Here is a 14,832-nt window from a genome sequence, read left to right as displayed (position 1 = left end):
TTTCCAGGCTGCAGGCCTCAGGTCTTGCAGCCCCTACAGACTATTCCCCCCCACCAAAAAAAACCCCCACCCATCTGTCAATCCACTGACATAAATTGCATGGGCTGAAATGTGGGAAGGAAGTTCATTTCTGTGCTTGTTGCACATGTTCCCTACAGAGAACTGGCAAACACACTACATGATTTAACCCCTGCTCATCAGCTCACAAAGGAGGTTGAATTCTGCTCAGTTAGGGTGACCCCACACACTTTGCAAATCTGGCCCACAGTGTGAGATGAGAAAAAGATCTGGCCCACCAGGCGAAAAAGATTCCACACCTCTGAATTAGCAGAACAGAATAGGGCATTTCTATGGTTTTTTTAAACATAACCATGCTTTGCACTATTTAAGAAGATATTGTCTAATATGGATCAAAGACTGGTAATAAAAAATCAAAGCCACCATATAGATAAATTAGAACAATGGTTTGTGAAAACCCCATTAAATGCCTTAAAAGAATGAGCAAGAAAGTCTTAAAACATTTTAAATGTTGTATTTGGGCTTAAACCATACAACCAGTTATCTGTGTTTTTCAATCATACAGCATTTAAGTTGAAATACACTGTAAATGCTAGGAAACTGAAGGATCAGTCAGTATAGTATATTTTTGAAAATAAAGGTTGGGGTAACGAAATGACTTTTATAATACATACACACACACACACACACACACACACTGTTTACTTGACAGAAACTTTTAAGCAGATTTCTTATAACGGATGTTTAACACTACGTTTGTTTGTTTTAATTTGTATGGGAACTGTTGTTACTTGTTGTACAATATATTTCAATTCATAATAAAACTGAAGGACACCAACGTATCTGTCATGTGAAATGAGCACATGCCATGAATTCGAAAGCTTAACGTTTCACAGGTTCCACTGATGTTTTTGAAAGCTTTCAAAATATGAATCCTTAAGAAAGGCATCAACAAAACTGCTTGCCACATTCAGCAAGGTGAGTGTGACTCTGCTGACTGGTGAGCACAATGAGAGAAGAAAGCCTCAGTCTCAGCACCGAAGTCGCAGAACTGAATAAAAACTAAACAACCACCTATTAATTACAAAACATGAAATGCTGGAGTTAGTTTGGCAGGTACCCCAACAGCTTTGGTGATACAGGTCCAAACCACAAAGTCAGTCCCTGCCTAAAGACACTTATGATCAATGCCCAGCAATGCATTCTCCCCACTTCATCTTTCCTTCAGGAAAGGCAGATGTGCTTGGGACTGGGCCCCTGTGCTTAATTTACAGACATAACCCCCCCCCAAAAAACCCTCATAGATAAATATTGCTAGGGCTTGTTTCCCAGCTAGATACTTAGGATGTGTGATATCAGAAGTATTCTACATCTTTACGTGTGGATCAGTAACCACCACCAGAGAGTACTAATCCATTTCTCATTTCTTTGCTTATTTTCTATCCCTTCATACTACAGTGGTACCTCAGGTTAAGTACTTAATTCGTTCCAGAGGTCTGTACTTAACCTGAAACTGTTCTTAACCTGAAGACCACTTTAGCTAATGGGGCCTCCGGGTGCTGCCGCGCTGCCGGAGCCCAATTTCTATTCTCATCCTGAAGCAAAGTTCTTAACCTGAAGCACTATTTCTGAGTCAGCAGAGTCTGTAACCTGAAGCGTATGTAACCCGAGGTACCACTGTACTATGAAACTTCAGCAATGTAGAGGCAGTGATCCTCAAAGGCTGCATTTTAAAATGTTTCACTAACTTTAAGCAAAAAGTCAACACAATTATGTGCAATTCAGGGTTTTTCCTCTGGGACTGATGGGGGCTATAATCCAAAACATCTGAAGGTCACCAGTTTGGGGAAGGCTGCCCTACATTCCCTCAAAGCCACACACAAGACCAGGAAAATCTTCACAGTAGTATTCAAGGGGGTATGAAGAACTGCAGCCAGCTACCAACTTATGTGCAAGTATTTTGAATACACGGGTTCCTGTGATTCTAATTATACCTGTATACAGAACTAGCAAAAAACCAACCAAAATATTTCAGTTTCTGAGTGAAAAAAATGTCAAGACTGAAATAAAGCTAAAGACTCCTGTGCAAATATCCTATTATAAGGTATAATAAGGTAAATGACCCCTGGACGGTTAAGTTTAGTCAAAGGCAACCATGGGGTACAGTGCTCATCTCGCTTCAGGCCGAGAGAGCTGGTGTTTGTCTGCAGACAGCTTTCCAGGTCATGTGGCTAACACGACTAAACCGCTTCTGGTGCAACGGGACATCGTGATGAGTGCCAGAGTGCATGGAAAACCATTTACCTTCCCGCCATAGCGGTACTTATTTATCTACTTGCACTGGTAGACTTTCGAACAGCTAGGTTCACAGAAGCTGGAACAGAGCAACAGGAGCTCACCCTGTTGTGAAAATTCGAACTGCCAACCTTCTGATCAGCAAGGCCAAGAGGCTCAGTTGTTTAGACCACAGCGTCACCCGCACAGTGAGGCATGTATAAATCAGTTTCCCCACCTACTTAAGTATCAGAAGGAAAAAATTCTTGCATTAACTTAGCAACATCATTGATGCATGTACAAAAGTTTAAAAAGTTCCACTGTTTAATAATCTGAAGATTACATTCAAAAGTGCTTCTACATTTGAGATGTCTCTCTCTCTCTCTCTCTCTCTCTCTCTCTCTCTCTCTCACACACACACACACACACACACACACACACACAACCTAAATATTAAAGTTACTAAAAGCAGATTTGCCTGCAACAAGCAAGTTTGTAGGAATGAATGTTGTTTGATGCCAGAATACCAGTATTAAACAGTCTAGTTACTGACTTCAGCTGAAAACATGAGGTCTCACTAGATGGCATCATTTGTCTCCATTTCCTAAGATTGCAATTACTATATTGATTTAAGCACTATTTGTACTACTGAAGCAGGTTCTAAAACACAGCCATAATATACTAAAACCAGTTGCTGTCCATTACCCCTTCCCGACTATTAAAGGAGTACTGTGATGACCTGGAATGTTTGCAAACATCCAGAAGCTTAGGAAAAACTTGCCAGGAGAAAAGTGTTCATGAACAGTGCAGTTTCCATATGGAAAGATATAGTTACACTTGAGAGAAAGATTTCACACTAGGCCTACAGACCAGAGACATGCATGCTGTTGGCAGTAGAGGCAGAGACAGGTGTGCAGAGCAGGTAGTTTTAAGGCTGGAAACCAGTGTGACGAACACTGGAACTACAGCAAGGAGGTTCAGTGGGCAGTGAGCTTCAAGACAGAAGGCCTTAAGTTCAGGTTAGTCATTTGACCATTACATAACTATCGAATAATGGTCAAGAATTTAAAGCACCACTTTAGAACTACAAGACACGCTATGAGCCCAGGTTAGCTGTGATATTAACTATTTGCAGCTATCAGTGATACACAGACAAGGAGTTTTGTTTAAAATGAAATAAACACATCACATTTCTTATTCTAAGGGCCTCGGAGCAAATTTAAAGGTAAAGGGACCCCTGACCATTAGGTCCAGTCGTGGCCAACTCTGCGGTTGCGGCGCTCATCTTGCTTTATTGGCCAAGGGAGCCAGCGTACAGTTTCCAGGTCATGTGGCCAGCATGACTAAGCCACTTCTGGCAAATCAGAGCAGCGCATGGAAACGCCGTTTACCTTCCTGCTGGAGCGGTACCTATTTAACTACTTGCACTTTGATGTGCTTTCGAACTGCTAGCTGGCAGGAGCTGGGTCCGAGCAACGGGAGCTCACCCCGTCACGGGAATTTGAACCGCCGACCTTCTGATCAGCAAGTCCTAGGCTCTGTGGTTTAACCCACAGCGCCACCCGCAAACTTAACAGCCATTAAAAAAAAATGTTGGCTTTTAAACATGTTTATCGACCTAGTACAGTGGTACCTCCGGTTGCAGACGGGATTCGTTCCAGAGTTCCAGTTGGATCCCGAGGTTTCCGCAACTGGAGGGACCGCTTCTGTGCATGGACGCACGGCGAAACACTTCCGGGTTTGCCGCTTTCTTTTTTTAAAAAATTATTAAAAATTTTGTTAATACAGTAGATAAAAGACAGAATAAACAGATAATAGACAGAAAAAAGAACAGACATAAAATTTAACATCTTATAGTAGCCATCTTTTCTTCATCCCCGGGTTTGCCGCTTTCGCAACCCAAATTTTACGTTACCAAGGGTAATGTAAGCCAAGGTGCTACTGTACAGGGAAAGGATCACCTACACCTAAGTAATGCATGTAACACAAGACTCCTCTTGAATTGGTCAGCAGGCAGGTTTTACACCTATCTTTTCCATCACATTATGCCACTACAAGGTGCAGATCTCCAGCTAGAAAAATCATTTTGCTTTATGACATAACTTATTAAAAACACTCTAACACAATAGGCAATATTTGACCAATTTACAAGGCTACCCATCTATTGTAGCATTGAGGAAAGTAGGAATGAAAGGGGCAGAGGGAACTAGTGATACACTGGGCATAGCAATGGGGGGTGGGAGTGCTTTGTGCTACAAAGAGGAAGGGGATTGCTTGCTTTTAAAAGGGAAGCAGCCTTCAATTAAAATACTTGTCTCCTACCCAAAGTTTATAAAGATAACCAGCCTCTCAAACACAGAAACATTCCATAATGCTTTAATTTATCCATTCAACATGAAAGGTAGTTTTCCTTTCTCCAAACCACTTCTAAACTACAGCTTTTTGAGTCAAAAAGAGCCCAAATTATTTAAATGTTTGTACTGACAAGAGGAAAACTTCTACCCCTAAGGTACAGCCATCCAGTTTAAACCAAAATTAAATTTCTCTTCTGCTTCAACAGGGTGTATAATCAAAGAAACCCTTTTCAAGTACCTACTACTACTGATGAGCTTTGAGCTACGGCTGCAAATACACACACTTTTCTAGTTCCCTTTCTTACAGAAGCCACATCCTGTACCCCAAAAAGTTGCTATTCAACCAAGATTCAAACAAAGTGCATAAGGATTCGACCAGAGGTTTTAAATCACTCACAGGTGTGCTACGATAATACACTGGAGCAGGATTTGATACCTACCCAGGTATTCTACGCTCTTTCCTCAGACTACACTAGTCTGATTTTAGAAAAGCCATTTTAAAGACTGAAAGAAATTAAGGGCAAGCAACACATGCATGTACATTACTATTACTGCAACATCAAGCAATGCATGCTGAAGTGTTCCTTTATCACCTCAAACACTATTTTTCAATAAAAGTAATTCACACACTAAGCTGCAAGTCAGAGACAAAAGAGTTATGAAAGGATTCGCAGGTGTTAAGTGGCCCTGATGTCAGAGACAAACATATCACCTCAAATCAGTATAAATTGTACTACAACCTTAAATAGTTGTTCAATTAAATTTAAAAGGTACCTCCAATTAATCTGCAGATTTTAAAGAACGAATGCGTAACATAAACAGCATTCTTAAACAAACAAAAATTACAATTGCAAGGAAAGTAACAGCGCCATCTTGATTCTATTTAAACATGTTGTATACAACTTAACTACAATCATCTATAAATACTGTACAAGAAATACAATACAGAGGCATTCCTTTCTATACATGAGAACGTTGAGATAGAAATGATAACTGATACATGTACGTTTGTAGAAATTCTGACTATTACCGTAAGCGGACTAAGCCAAAGGCCCATCTGGTCCAGCAACCTGTTCTCACAGTGGCCAACCAGATGCCTATGGGAAATCCACAAGCAGAACCCAAGTGCAATAGTATTTTTCCCCCACTGTGTTCTCAGCAACTGGTATGCAGAGGTATATTGTCTCTGAGCCTGGAGTGGTAAGCTTTAAACTGGCATGTGGAAACCTGAGTATTTTAAATGTACATATGGCCAAATGTCTGATTCGGCTTTCTCAAATGTATAGTATACGGCAGTTAACCCAATTAAAGCAATCATAGTTGGTCATGAACTTGTCAGTAGATGAAGTATGAATAAATTTGCTAACAAGGAAAAACCCATTGTTTTTAATAATGTATTTCTGGTACCACTTAATAGTCACTCAATAGTCAGAATGCCGATAGCAGGTGTGTGTACTATTGACCAAACTGCCAATTTAGACTTTATGGTCATTGAAGCACCTTTCAGGTAGCAGTCAACACAAAACCAACATTAGTACCAAGCCTGATTAAAAAATCCAGCACAAAAAACTTTAACCATCTACAATTTAAGATGTGCAAGCGTATATAGCCAACAGAATTCATCTGTCTTCAAAATACTTTGAATAGCATTTTCCTTAAGGAAAGCATCCAACCATGATTTAATGGAGTGTTTCCCAAACTTGGGTCTTCAGCTGTTTTTGGACTACAACTCCCATCATCCCTACATAGCAAGACCAGTGGTCAAGAATGATGGGAATTGTAGTCCAATTGGGAAACACTGGTTTAATGTGATATGCTAACCAAGCCACTGACAAGTATTCTAACATGGAGGTGCTAAAGCTAAAAAGTTGCTTATTGTAACCTTATTAAAGAAAAATACAAAATGTAAGGGATTAGGTGGCAAGATCAAAGGTTCAATTCACTCCTTTAACAAAGATCACCTCTGCCTTCACCACCCATGAACTGCAGAAACATAGTGGAAAGCAGGAGTGTTTGTGGTGAGCTTTTGCAAAAAGCAGTAAAAAGCTGCATATGCCTTCTGTAGGAGTTTAGCATGATGGCCACATAAAATGCCTCTCCCTTTCCACAAGCCTCTGCTGATGTTTGACAGGCACCAGGACAACCACATATAGTGGCTGGCTATCATGCAAAATAAAAGTTCTGTGGATGTCTGCAGAAAGATACAGCGGTACCTCGTCTAGCGTCTGCCTCGTCGAGCACCTGTGCCGTTGAACGTCCGTGGCATACCCAGAAGTACTGGAACGGGTTACTTCCGGGTTCACCACTTGTGCATGTGCAGAAGTGCTAAATCGCGCTTCACGCATGGCAGAAGCGCAATTCACTCCGCGTGTGTGCGCTTTGTCCCGCGTCCTTTTCGGCCAGCAACCGGGGCTCCAGAACGGATCCCGGTCGCAAAATGAGGTACTACTGTACTTTCTTCAGATTGAAGGGACCTGTCATCCATCTCTGGATCTTTGGAATCTTTTGAAAGGAAAATGCAACAGACTGACAAAATATGCTTTGTTCCATGGTGCCTTCCAGTAGAAAAAGAGCATTAGACAGCAACTCGCCAAAGGCTACCTGGAAATCATGGTTGAACAGTCAGTTGACACACTGAAGCAGGAAATAACTCAGTATGACTTAGGAGGGCCTCAAAGACTAGAGAAAATGAAAAGGGGCAGGTACAATAGTTATTAGCTGGACACAAATGGATAGTTGGGTTATCAGAGAAGACTTTAAGTGTAACATTTTTGTGATGTCTCAAAACAACTACACGTCAAGGTTGTCAGATCTGAGAAAAAAGGTTTTAATATTCTTATCTGATACATTAATTAAGACCCACAGGCCCCAAGCAAGGTCTACTCTCCAAGCCTTTCCTCTTTCTCAGGAAGGGTGTGGGGACACGTTTCAGTGGCAAAACCTGCCTAACGTACATCATGCAAACCAACTACATCCCACTCCTTGGATATGTACAGCCCCAGACTGCCAGGGAGATTCTAAAATTCATTGTTTGCAGTTTTATTTGTGAGCCAGGCTTCAGTGTCATATCAACACACTTCAGTTATGTTTTGTGTTTCTCCAAGCTCAGAGTTTTCAGTAGAGTTGGCATCAGTTTTTCCATTGTGTTTCAACCAATCAATTTAACTATGTGCTCTACCTGTTATATGAAGATCTCACCATGTGATCTGCTGTAAATCTAATCTGCCATTCTGGGAAAGTAGGGTTTCTAGCTCTTCAACTGCTCAGGCTAGCTGTACCTTTAAAGGCAGATATTATTAGGTGCCATTGTTTATTTGCATGCTGTAAAGATATTCAGCCTAGTTCACTAGATTCTGCAGAAGCTGCTGTTCAAGGCTGAAAAACAGGCCAGCATGGGTTGTCTGGTCAGTTGGCAACCCTAGAAAAGATAGATTTAAATATGTGAGTGAAGAAACCAATGGAAGTACAGAGATATAAACAACAATGTAGATGTACAAGAAAGAAAAATGGGTAGCAAGCTCTCAGAGTAGCACATTAAGGAGTGAACAAAAAAAAAGAGTAAATGTTAAAAGATGCAGGTGCAGATAGACTTTGCGGTAGAAAAAAGGGAAAACAGAAAGGGTGTGCAGAAAAACCTGCTGGTATGGAAACATGAGAGTGCCACAGAGCGCAAAGAAAAAAGAAGGATTAGACGTAGAGGCACAGAGACCCCAGGTGGAAAGGAGATGGCAAGTGTGCATGCTTCAATGTGTGGAGAGAGAAATATAGGGAGAGAATGTTTTAATAGGTAAGAGTACAGATAGAATCTGTTATGTGCAAAAGATTGGCAGACTGAATTGTATTCAGACAGACTGTTCTGAAATTAAAATAGCTGTGCAGCCCTCTTTTAACAAAAATGAAAATGGCCCTCAGTGCTCTGGGTTGTCTCTTCCTATTCCAAAGCATCAGGTGCATCACAACTGGAGATGGGGGTCTGATCTATGACTCAAAAGGTTTCCTGGGGACAGATGTATGACGTGGGTTTTCCTGGACAGTTGATATATTATGCCACATGGACATGGTAAAGTATATGATCATCTACTTGCTTGAACATCTTGACCACAAGTTTGGAGACAGGAATTTATGCCTAGGATGAAAGCACCTAGCGCAGCCATGCAATTTCCCACTCACCTGCTTGCTGAAAACTGCACACTGCTCCATCACTGTGAAGAACTACTCCTGGCACTTTAAATCCTGGAGTACAAGAGAGTATATGTGCAGCCAGCAACAGAATATGTTTTCTATACTTAGAAATGAAGCAAAGGTATGGGCAGCAGCTCTACAGAAGAAGTGGGGCAACATGAGGTACAAGTAAAAAGAAAAGAGAAAGGCAGCTGGGAGAAAGAGAAAGAATCCTGTCAAGTGAAGGAGGAGGGAGTTGGTAAGTGTTGCTTCAAAACTTAAAAGGCAGAGTTAGGAACTCCGAAGGTATTTGCATTTCTATTGCAAGGCCTGTCAACTTCTGCTTTTCAATTTTATGGTATATTTGAGATTATATTTTACAACATCAGGAACGAACAGGCAAGACGTTAGCATAACTAGGTACCAAATGAATGAGATCCACAAATGTGTATCTGTATACCCATTTAAATTTAGTTCAGAAAGGCTTCCATAAGAGTGCAGAGCACATAACATGAGAAGTTATTATGTACATAGGGGGGAAACTATCTAGGTCCCAACCATGTTTAAAGCGTTATAGGTCCATGACCGGTACCTTAAGTTGTCTTATACTCTAAAAGTACCCCAAACCTATGCTCCTACTTGATTAAACATTGGATCCAATCTTCTGGACTACAAGATCTGCCAACTATTATTACCATGATCCAGCATCCAGTACCTTGCCAGCATCCAAAATGGCTGACTGAGACAGACAGACAGATACACACACACCATTTTAATATGAAGTTCAGATTAGATATAAGGTTTTCATTAGCTCTGATAAATGGAAGTTACATGAAATATAAGAGCTACAGCTTTTATACTTATAATATGTAGCATCATGGTGGTCTTTGGTGCTAGATAAGCTGCCTCCTCCCTAGATAGAAACTACACAACAGTGCAACCCTATGTATGCTCACTCAGAAGTACCGTAATTCCTAATGTAATTCAATAGCACTTACTGCAAGGTAACCATACATAGAATTATGACACAATTTGCAAGATCCAAACATACATGGATAGCAAGTACTTTCTATAACTATCACCAGTTGTATAGGGTGTGTATGCCCATAAACTCCAGTGTTCAAGGTAAAATGAAACCATTTTTAGCATACAAAATATTTTATTTTAACGAAAAGTCTCCATTACAACCTGCAACACACACACACATATATGTGTGTGTGTGTGTTTATATATATAGGTTTATTATGCAAAGGATAAGGGACAGCATGCCTTATCAACAAGCAAACTAAACCATTAAACAAGTATTTTCACATGTACAGGGTTAATCTTTTGCACCACGCACCTAAAATATATAGTCCAATCACTACCAACTATCCAAGAAGAAACACTGTCTCTTGCCTTTATTAGAAACTGAATCCTGAGGCAGTTGGACAATAACCTACCAATATGTGTGCCCAATAATAAAGTGTTTAAATCTTCATGAGAGTCACTTTTGCTGGTTTTTAGACTCTTACAAGATTTACCACCTGCTATCTTCACGCCAAGACTAACTGTAGCATGAGTAAAGTATTTCAAAAGAAATATTGCTGAACACAACAGATAAATCTAGAAGTTTTTTCCTTCAAAAAACAGAATTTCAATTCATTGTGGACAGATCTGTTTTTAATCTCATGTCAAAAACCATTCGGAATGAGCCACAGTACTCAAGTTGTCACCTGTGAAACATTTATAAATGAGGTTGCTATAACCATTTCAGAACGGATCACCTAAAATAATCTATATTTACAAACCCAACAACCAATGACTGCTCACTATTACTTAATTTCGCAATACACAAGGATGGGATTTCAGCGTATTCAGTTGCAGTTATAGTCTGTGGAACACAGCCATTAAATAGAAGCAAAATGCAAAGACATCTGCTTCCCTCTGGCTTGATTTTAATAGAAATACAACTTGCAAGGTAACATACATTTTAGTACAAAGTATTTGCAACACCAGTGGTACTGCCCAGAAATAACTACAGAGATGATAAGTATAGATCTCATGTAGCTTATGTGTCATTTTTGAAACACACCATGCACCTTGTTAATTCTGAGTTTTAAACTTTGACAGATGAAAGATAGTGAGTTCATGCTAACCAGAAACAGTCATGGGGTTTCATATTGGAAATATGTTGTAGAAACTTAGGAAGCTGCATTATGCCAAATTAGATTACTGGTTCATCAAGCCCAGTCTCTTTTAGACAACTGAGGGACCCCAATACTCAATGTTATAAACTCAATAAGCTTATTAAGAAAAAGTAGTACTATAATATTAGAAGGGGCACTGCTAATCAATAATATGAAATGCTCCCCTTGTCATAATCAGAGCATCAACACACATAGCTATGCTCCCCTTTCTCCATAAAGACAGCCATCTAGGTGATAGATTTGCTACCACCACATCAATCCACACAAGAAACTGTTTTACAAATAGATCAGCACCTAATTCAGAAGCAGTTTGATCCATCTTTTATTTCAACGCATTTTTCTATTTGCATCCACTACGCCATAAATACTGTCAATTCTGATGATCATGTAGACTTCTACAATTGGAACTGAAGTTCTAAAATGTTAAGGACCATAAGGTACTGAAAGGTACTTATTTCATGTGTGATTATTTCTTCATACTTAGCCTGCATTACTATAAGAAAAATACTAAATATTAGTATTTAAGATCAACTGCGAATGGGGGTGGGGGTGTGTGTTTTGACCAAGACAAAGAGACAACATAGGGTATGGATGTAGTGTGTATTTCTAGTATTCCTATGGTATCTCTTGTATGAATATAAATTCTACATAGTGATGCTAAACCCTTACACTGTGCCTTTTGACACCCTTGGCTTTGTTCTCATTGCCACAGGATCTGCATTTGGTTGTATACATATACTATGTGAGCGTCATATCTATCCCCAGTTTCTATGGCTGCCTTCCGCAATGTGTTGGCCTATGAATTTCATCCAACATTAACTCCCATCAGCCTCAGTCAGCATAGCCAATGGTCAGAGATGATGGGGATTGTAGTCCAGCAGTATCTGTAGGGAACCACACTGAGGAAGATTGCTTTATGGCATAGTAATATTTTACATTTCTGTTTCTTTTGGAAATTGCTAAATAATTATTAACCTCACATACTTCATATATCTTTGGCAGGGGGTAGGCTGAGACTACAATAATAGAGGCATGTTTTAAGGGCAACAAGTGAATTAATGGCAGAGATAAATTTTCAACCAGGGACTTGCAGGCTCCCAGTCTCAGCCACCAACTCTTAAATGGATGAGAAACCTAAGCTTGATTTACAATGATAAAAGGCAAGGCATACTACTCTGTGAATCAGCAAATACCTTGAGTTCCTATACTTGCATTTGTAGAATGCGTGCAAAGCAGTTCAGTTATCTTAAAGATCTCAAAGGAGTGGGGGTGGGGGGATAAGTATAGCACAAGGGAAAATGACATTATTCAAGACTCTTACAACAGAATTTTATCAAATCCGCAGACCAAGAAGAGATAGGTACTTCAACCAGGAACCTCCTACCTTGTTTTAATGAAACTGGATCTTTGCCAGCATAGTCTTCTACATTAGGAGTGGTTACAGTAGGTACAAATTGGCAACAACAAGGTCAGATACTCCAAACGTTTATCAGTTAGTTTCCAGGTAAGTTGCTCACAAAAGTTTTTCCTCCAACTATATCCAACTTTTTACATCCAGGAAGTATACGTGCCAGCTGTCTGGAAGATGAATGTGAAGATATTCCTGGTCACCCATCTAAGTTCCCTTTGGGCAGGTAGTAGAGTGGCAAACAGGCAGCGCTTTCTTCCTATGAAGTACATGCAGCATTCTTCCCCCTCAATCCCACACCTCATCCCACTACTGGCACCGTGAAGGCATCTTCATGAACTCACGTGGTGGTCACATCCAAAGCTTAGGAATACCACTTGGCGGAGAAGACAGGGTCATGAAAACTTTCGATGAAATGGGATAAATCCTAACGCCACCTTCCTCACATACAGACGCTTGCCCCGGGGAGGCTGCTTTGGTCAGCCTCGCCGGCCCACGCGGCATTCGAGGGCGCTTCCAAAATGTTCATAAGCGACACATGCAACTAAGCCATTAGTAAATCACTTTAACGTCGTGATAAACCACACAGAGGGGCTCGTGCAGGGAGAGAGGGAGAGAAACCTGACATTCTGCTCTATTCCCAACCACAACCCCCGACTTGAAAGGAAGAAGTCAGGCTTAGCAGGTAGGAGCAGGAGGACCCTCGGCCGCCAGCCTACGGCTCCCGACTCCCTTCCCCAAGAGGAGAGAGGGCGGCTGGGCGCCCCGCAGGGCGGGTAAATAGAAGCTCAAGGCTACCGAGGATGATAATGCCGTGCATTGGCGGCGGCGTAATCCCGGCTACTTAGCCCGGCAGAGCAAACCGGAGACCAAGAAGCACCTTCACCTAACGGGCGCCCGGCGGCCCATTCTAAAGAGCAGCAGCCGCCGCCGCCGCCGCCGCCGCGCGTCGGCGGACGGGGAGATGAACGCTGAGCAACCGGAGGGGCATGAGGGGAGAGCTCTCTCCCCTTCCCTCGCCCAGCTGCCGGCCCGGCGAGAAGGTGGCGGGCAGGCGGGCGGAGGCGCTGCTCCCGGGCTGCCCTCAAGGTCACGCCGCGCCTGGCTTCGAGGCGGCCGGCGTGGGCTCCCCGTGGGAAGGAGGGGCGCGGGCAGGGCCCAGGTCTCCTGCCCCTCACCCCCACCCCGCGGCCGCCTCCTTCCGGCAGGCTAATCCCCAGCCCGCCTGGCCTGCGCTGCTCCGCGGCGCCTCGCCACCTGCGCCTCCGGAGGTGCCCCGTCCGACGCCCTCGCCGCGTCCTCTCTTCGGGCTGCCCGGCCGCACGCTGCCCACCCTTCCGCCTCTTACCTCAGGGTCCGCCGCCGCCAAGCCCCACACGCGGCCAGCGCCGCCGCCGCCGCCTCCACCTCCAGTGCCTGCCTGCTGCACAGGGTCCCCCCACCCCGCCCCAGAGCGCGCGAGCCCCAGCCAAGCCCGCCTGAGACCGGGAGGGGACGGAGGGAGAGAGGGAGGGAGGGAGAGAGGAGGTGGCGGCAGCAGCAGCAGCAGCAGCCGGAGCGAGGGAGGGAAGGAAGGAGGGAGGGGGAGGAGGAGGAGGGAGCCGGGCGCCCTGCCCCGCCCTCCGCGGTAGCTCCCCAGCAGCAGCGCCTCGCCCTCGCTAGTCAGCGGCAGGCAGGCGTGCAGGCAGCGTTTGGCTCCCTTCGTCGAGCCATATGCCGCGCGGGGGGAGCCGCTGCCTTCGCCGCCTCCCAGCCACAGGCGTCCCGGCTCGCTCTCCCTCTCCGCTGCCCGCACGCTCGCTCGCTCTCCACCGCGAGGGTCGGCCACTTACTAGTCCCTTCGCCCGCTTCTCCTCAGGCGAGCCCTCCTCCCCAAAGCGACGGTAGCCACCAGGTTCCGAACCGGCCCGACCCCCCCTCACACACTCACTCTCACTCTCTCCCCGGTCCCCGTCACGTGACAGGGTCTCGCTTGGGTTGGAGGAAGAGGCGGGGGTCTGAAGGCGCGGCGCCTTCACGGGTGAGGGGGGGCAGGCGGGGGAGAGAAAGGGCGGAGCCTCCGATTGGCACTGTCGCCTGAAGGGGCGGTGCGTGCCGCTTTCTCCGCCTCCCCGACCTCCCGCTATTGGTCGGAGTTGCCTGACGTGCTTGTTTCCATGACGTATGTGGGTCGGGCTGAGGCGTTTGATGAGGCCCGGCGGGCTCCGGGTCGTTGACTTTGCCACGAGCGTCTCCCTGGGGAGGGGTGGGGGGGAGGCTAAGGCGCTTTTGCCCCTCCTCTTCCACCTTACTTGCACGTCCCCGCCTCCCCCCCCCGCTCCATTGGGCCACCCCCACCCCACAAACTGCGGGCAGGGGGTCGTCTGGCGCCCGCGCGGGTCGCTCTGGCCGTTGACTCACTTCAGGCTGGGAAAGGCGAGGGGCGTGT

At 44.1% G+C, this 14,832-nt stretch overlaps 1 protein-coding gene across 22 annotated transcripts in view; it reads right to left on the bottom strand.

The window, feature by feature from the left end:
• The window catches only part of ATP2B1 (ATPase plasma membrane Ca2+ transporting 1), a 70,122-nt gene extending 55,732 nt beyond the window's left edge, over positions 1 to 14,390 (bottom strand). For 7 of the 22 annotated variants that reach the window (XM_083699018.1, XM_083699008.1, XM_083699020.1 and 4 more), the window contains exon 1: positions 14,237 to 14,390. The gene's annotated coding sequence lies outside the window, so the exon portion shown is untranslated. The other 15 variants (XM_083699025.1, XM_083699021.1, XM_083699012.1 and 12 more) reach the window with 10 other exon arrangements.
• Between the last annotated feature and the right edge of the window lie 442 nt (positions 14,391 to 14,832).

The sequence above is a fragment of the Podarcis gaigeae genome (genome assembly GCF_964106915.1).
Source record: "Podarcis gaigeae genome assembly, chromosome: 10".
NCBI lineage: Eukaryota > Metazoa > Chordata > Lepidosauria > Squamata > Lacertidae > Podarcis > Podarcis gaigeae.
This window is presented reverse-complemented; position numbering and strand designations above follow the sequence as displayed.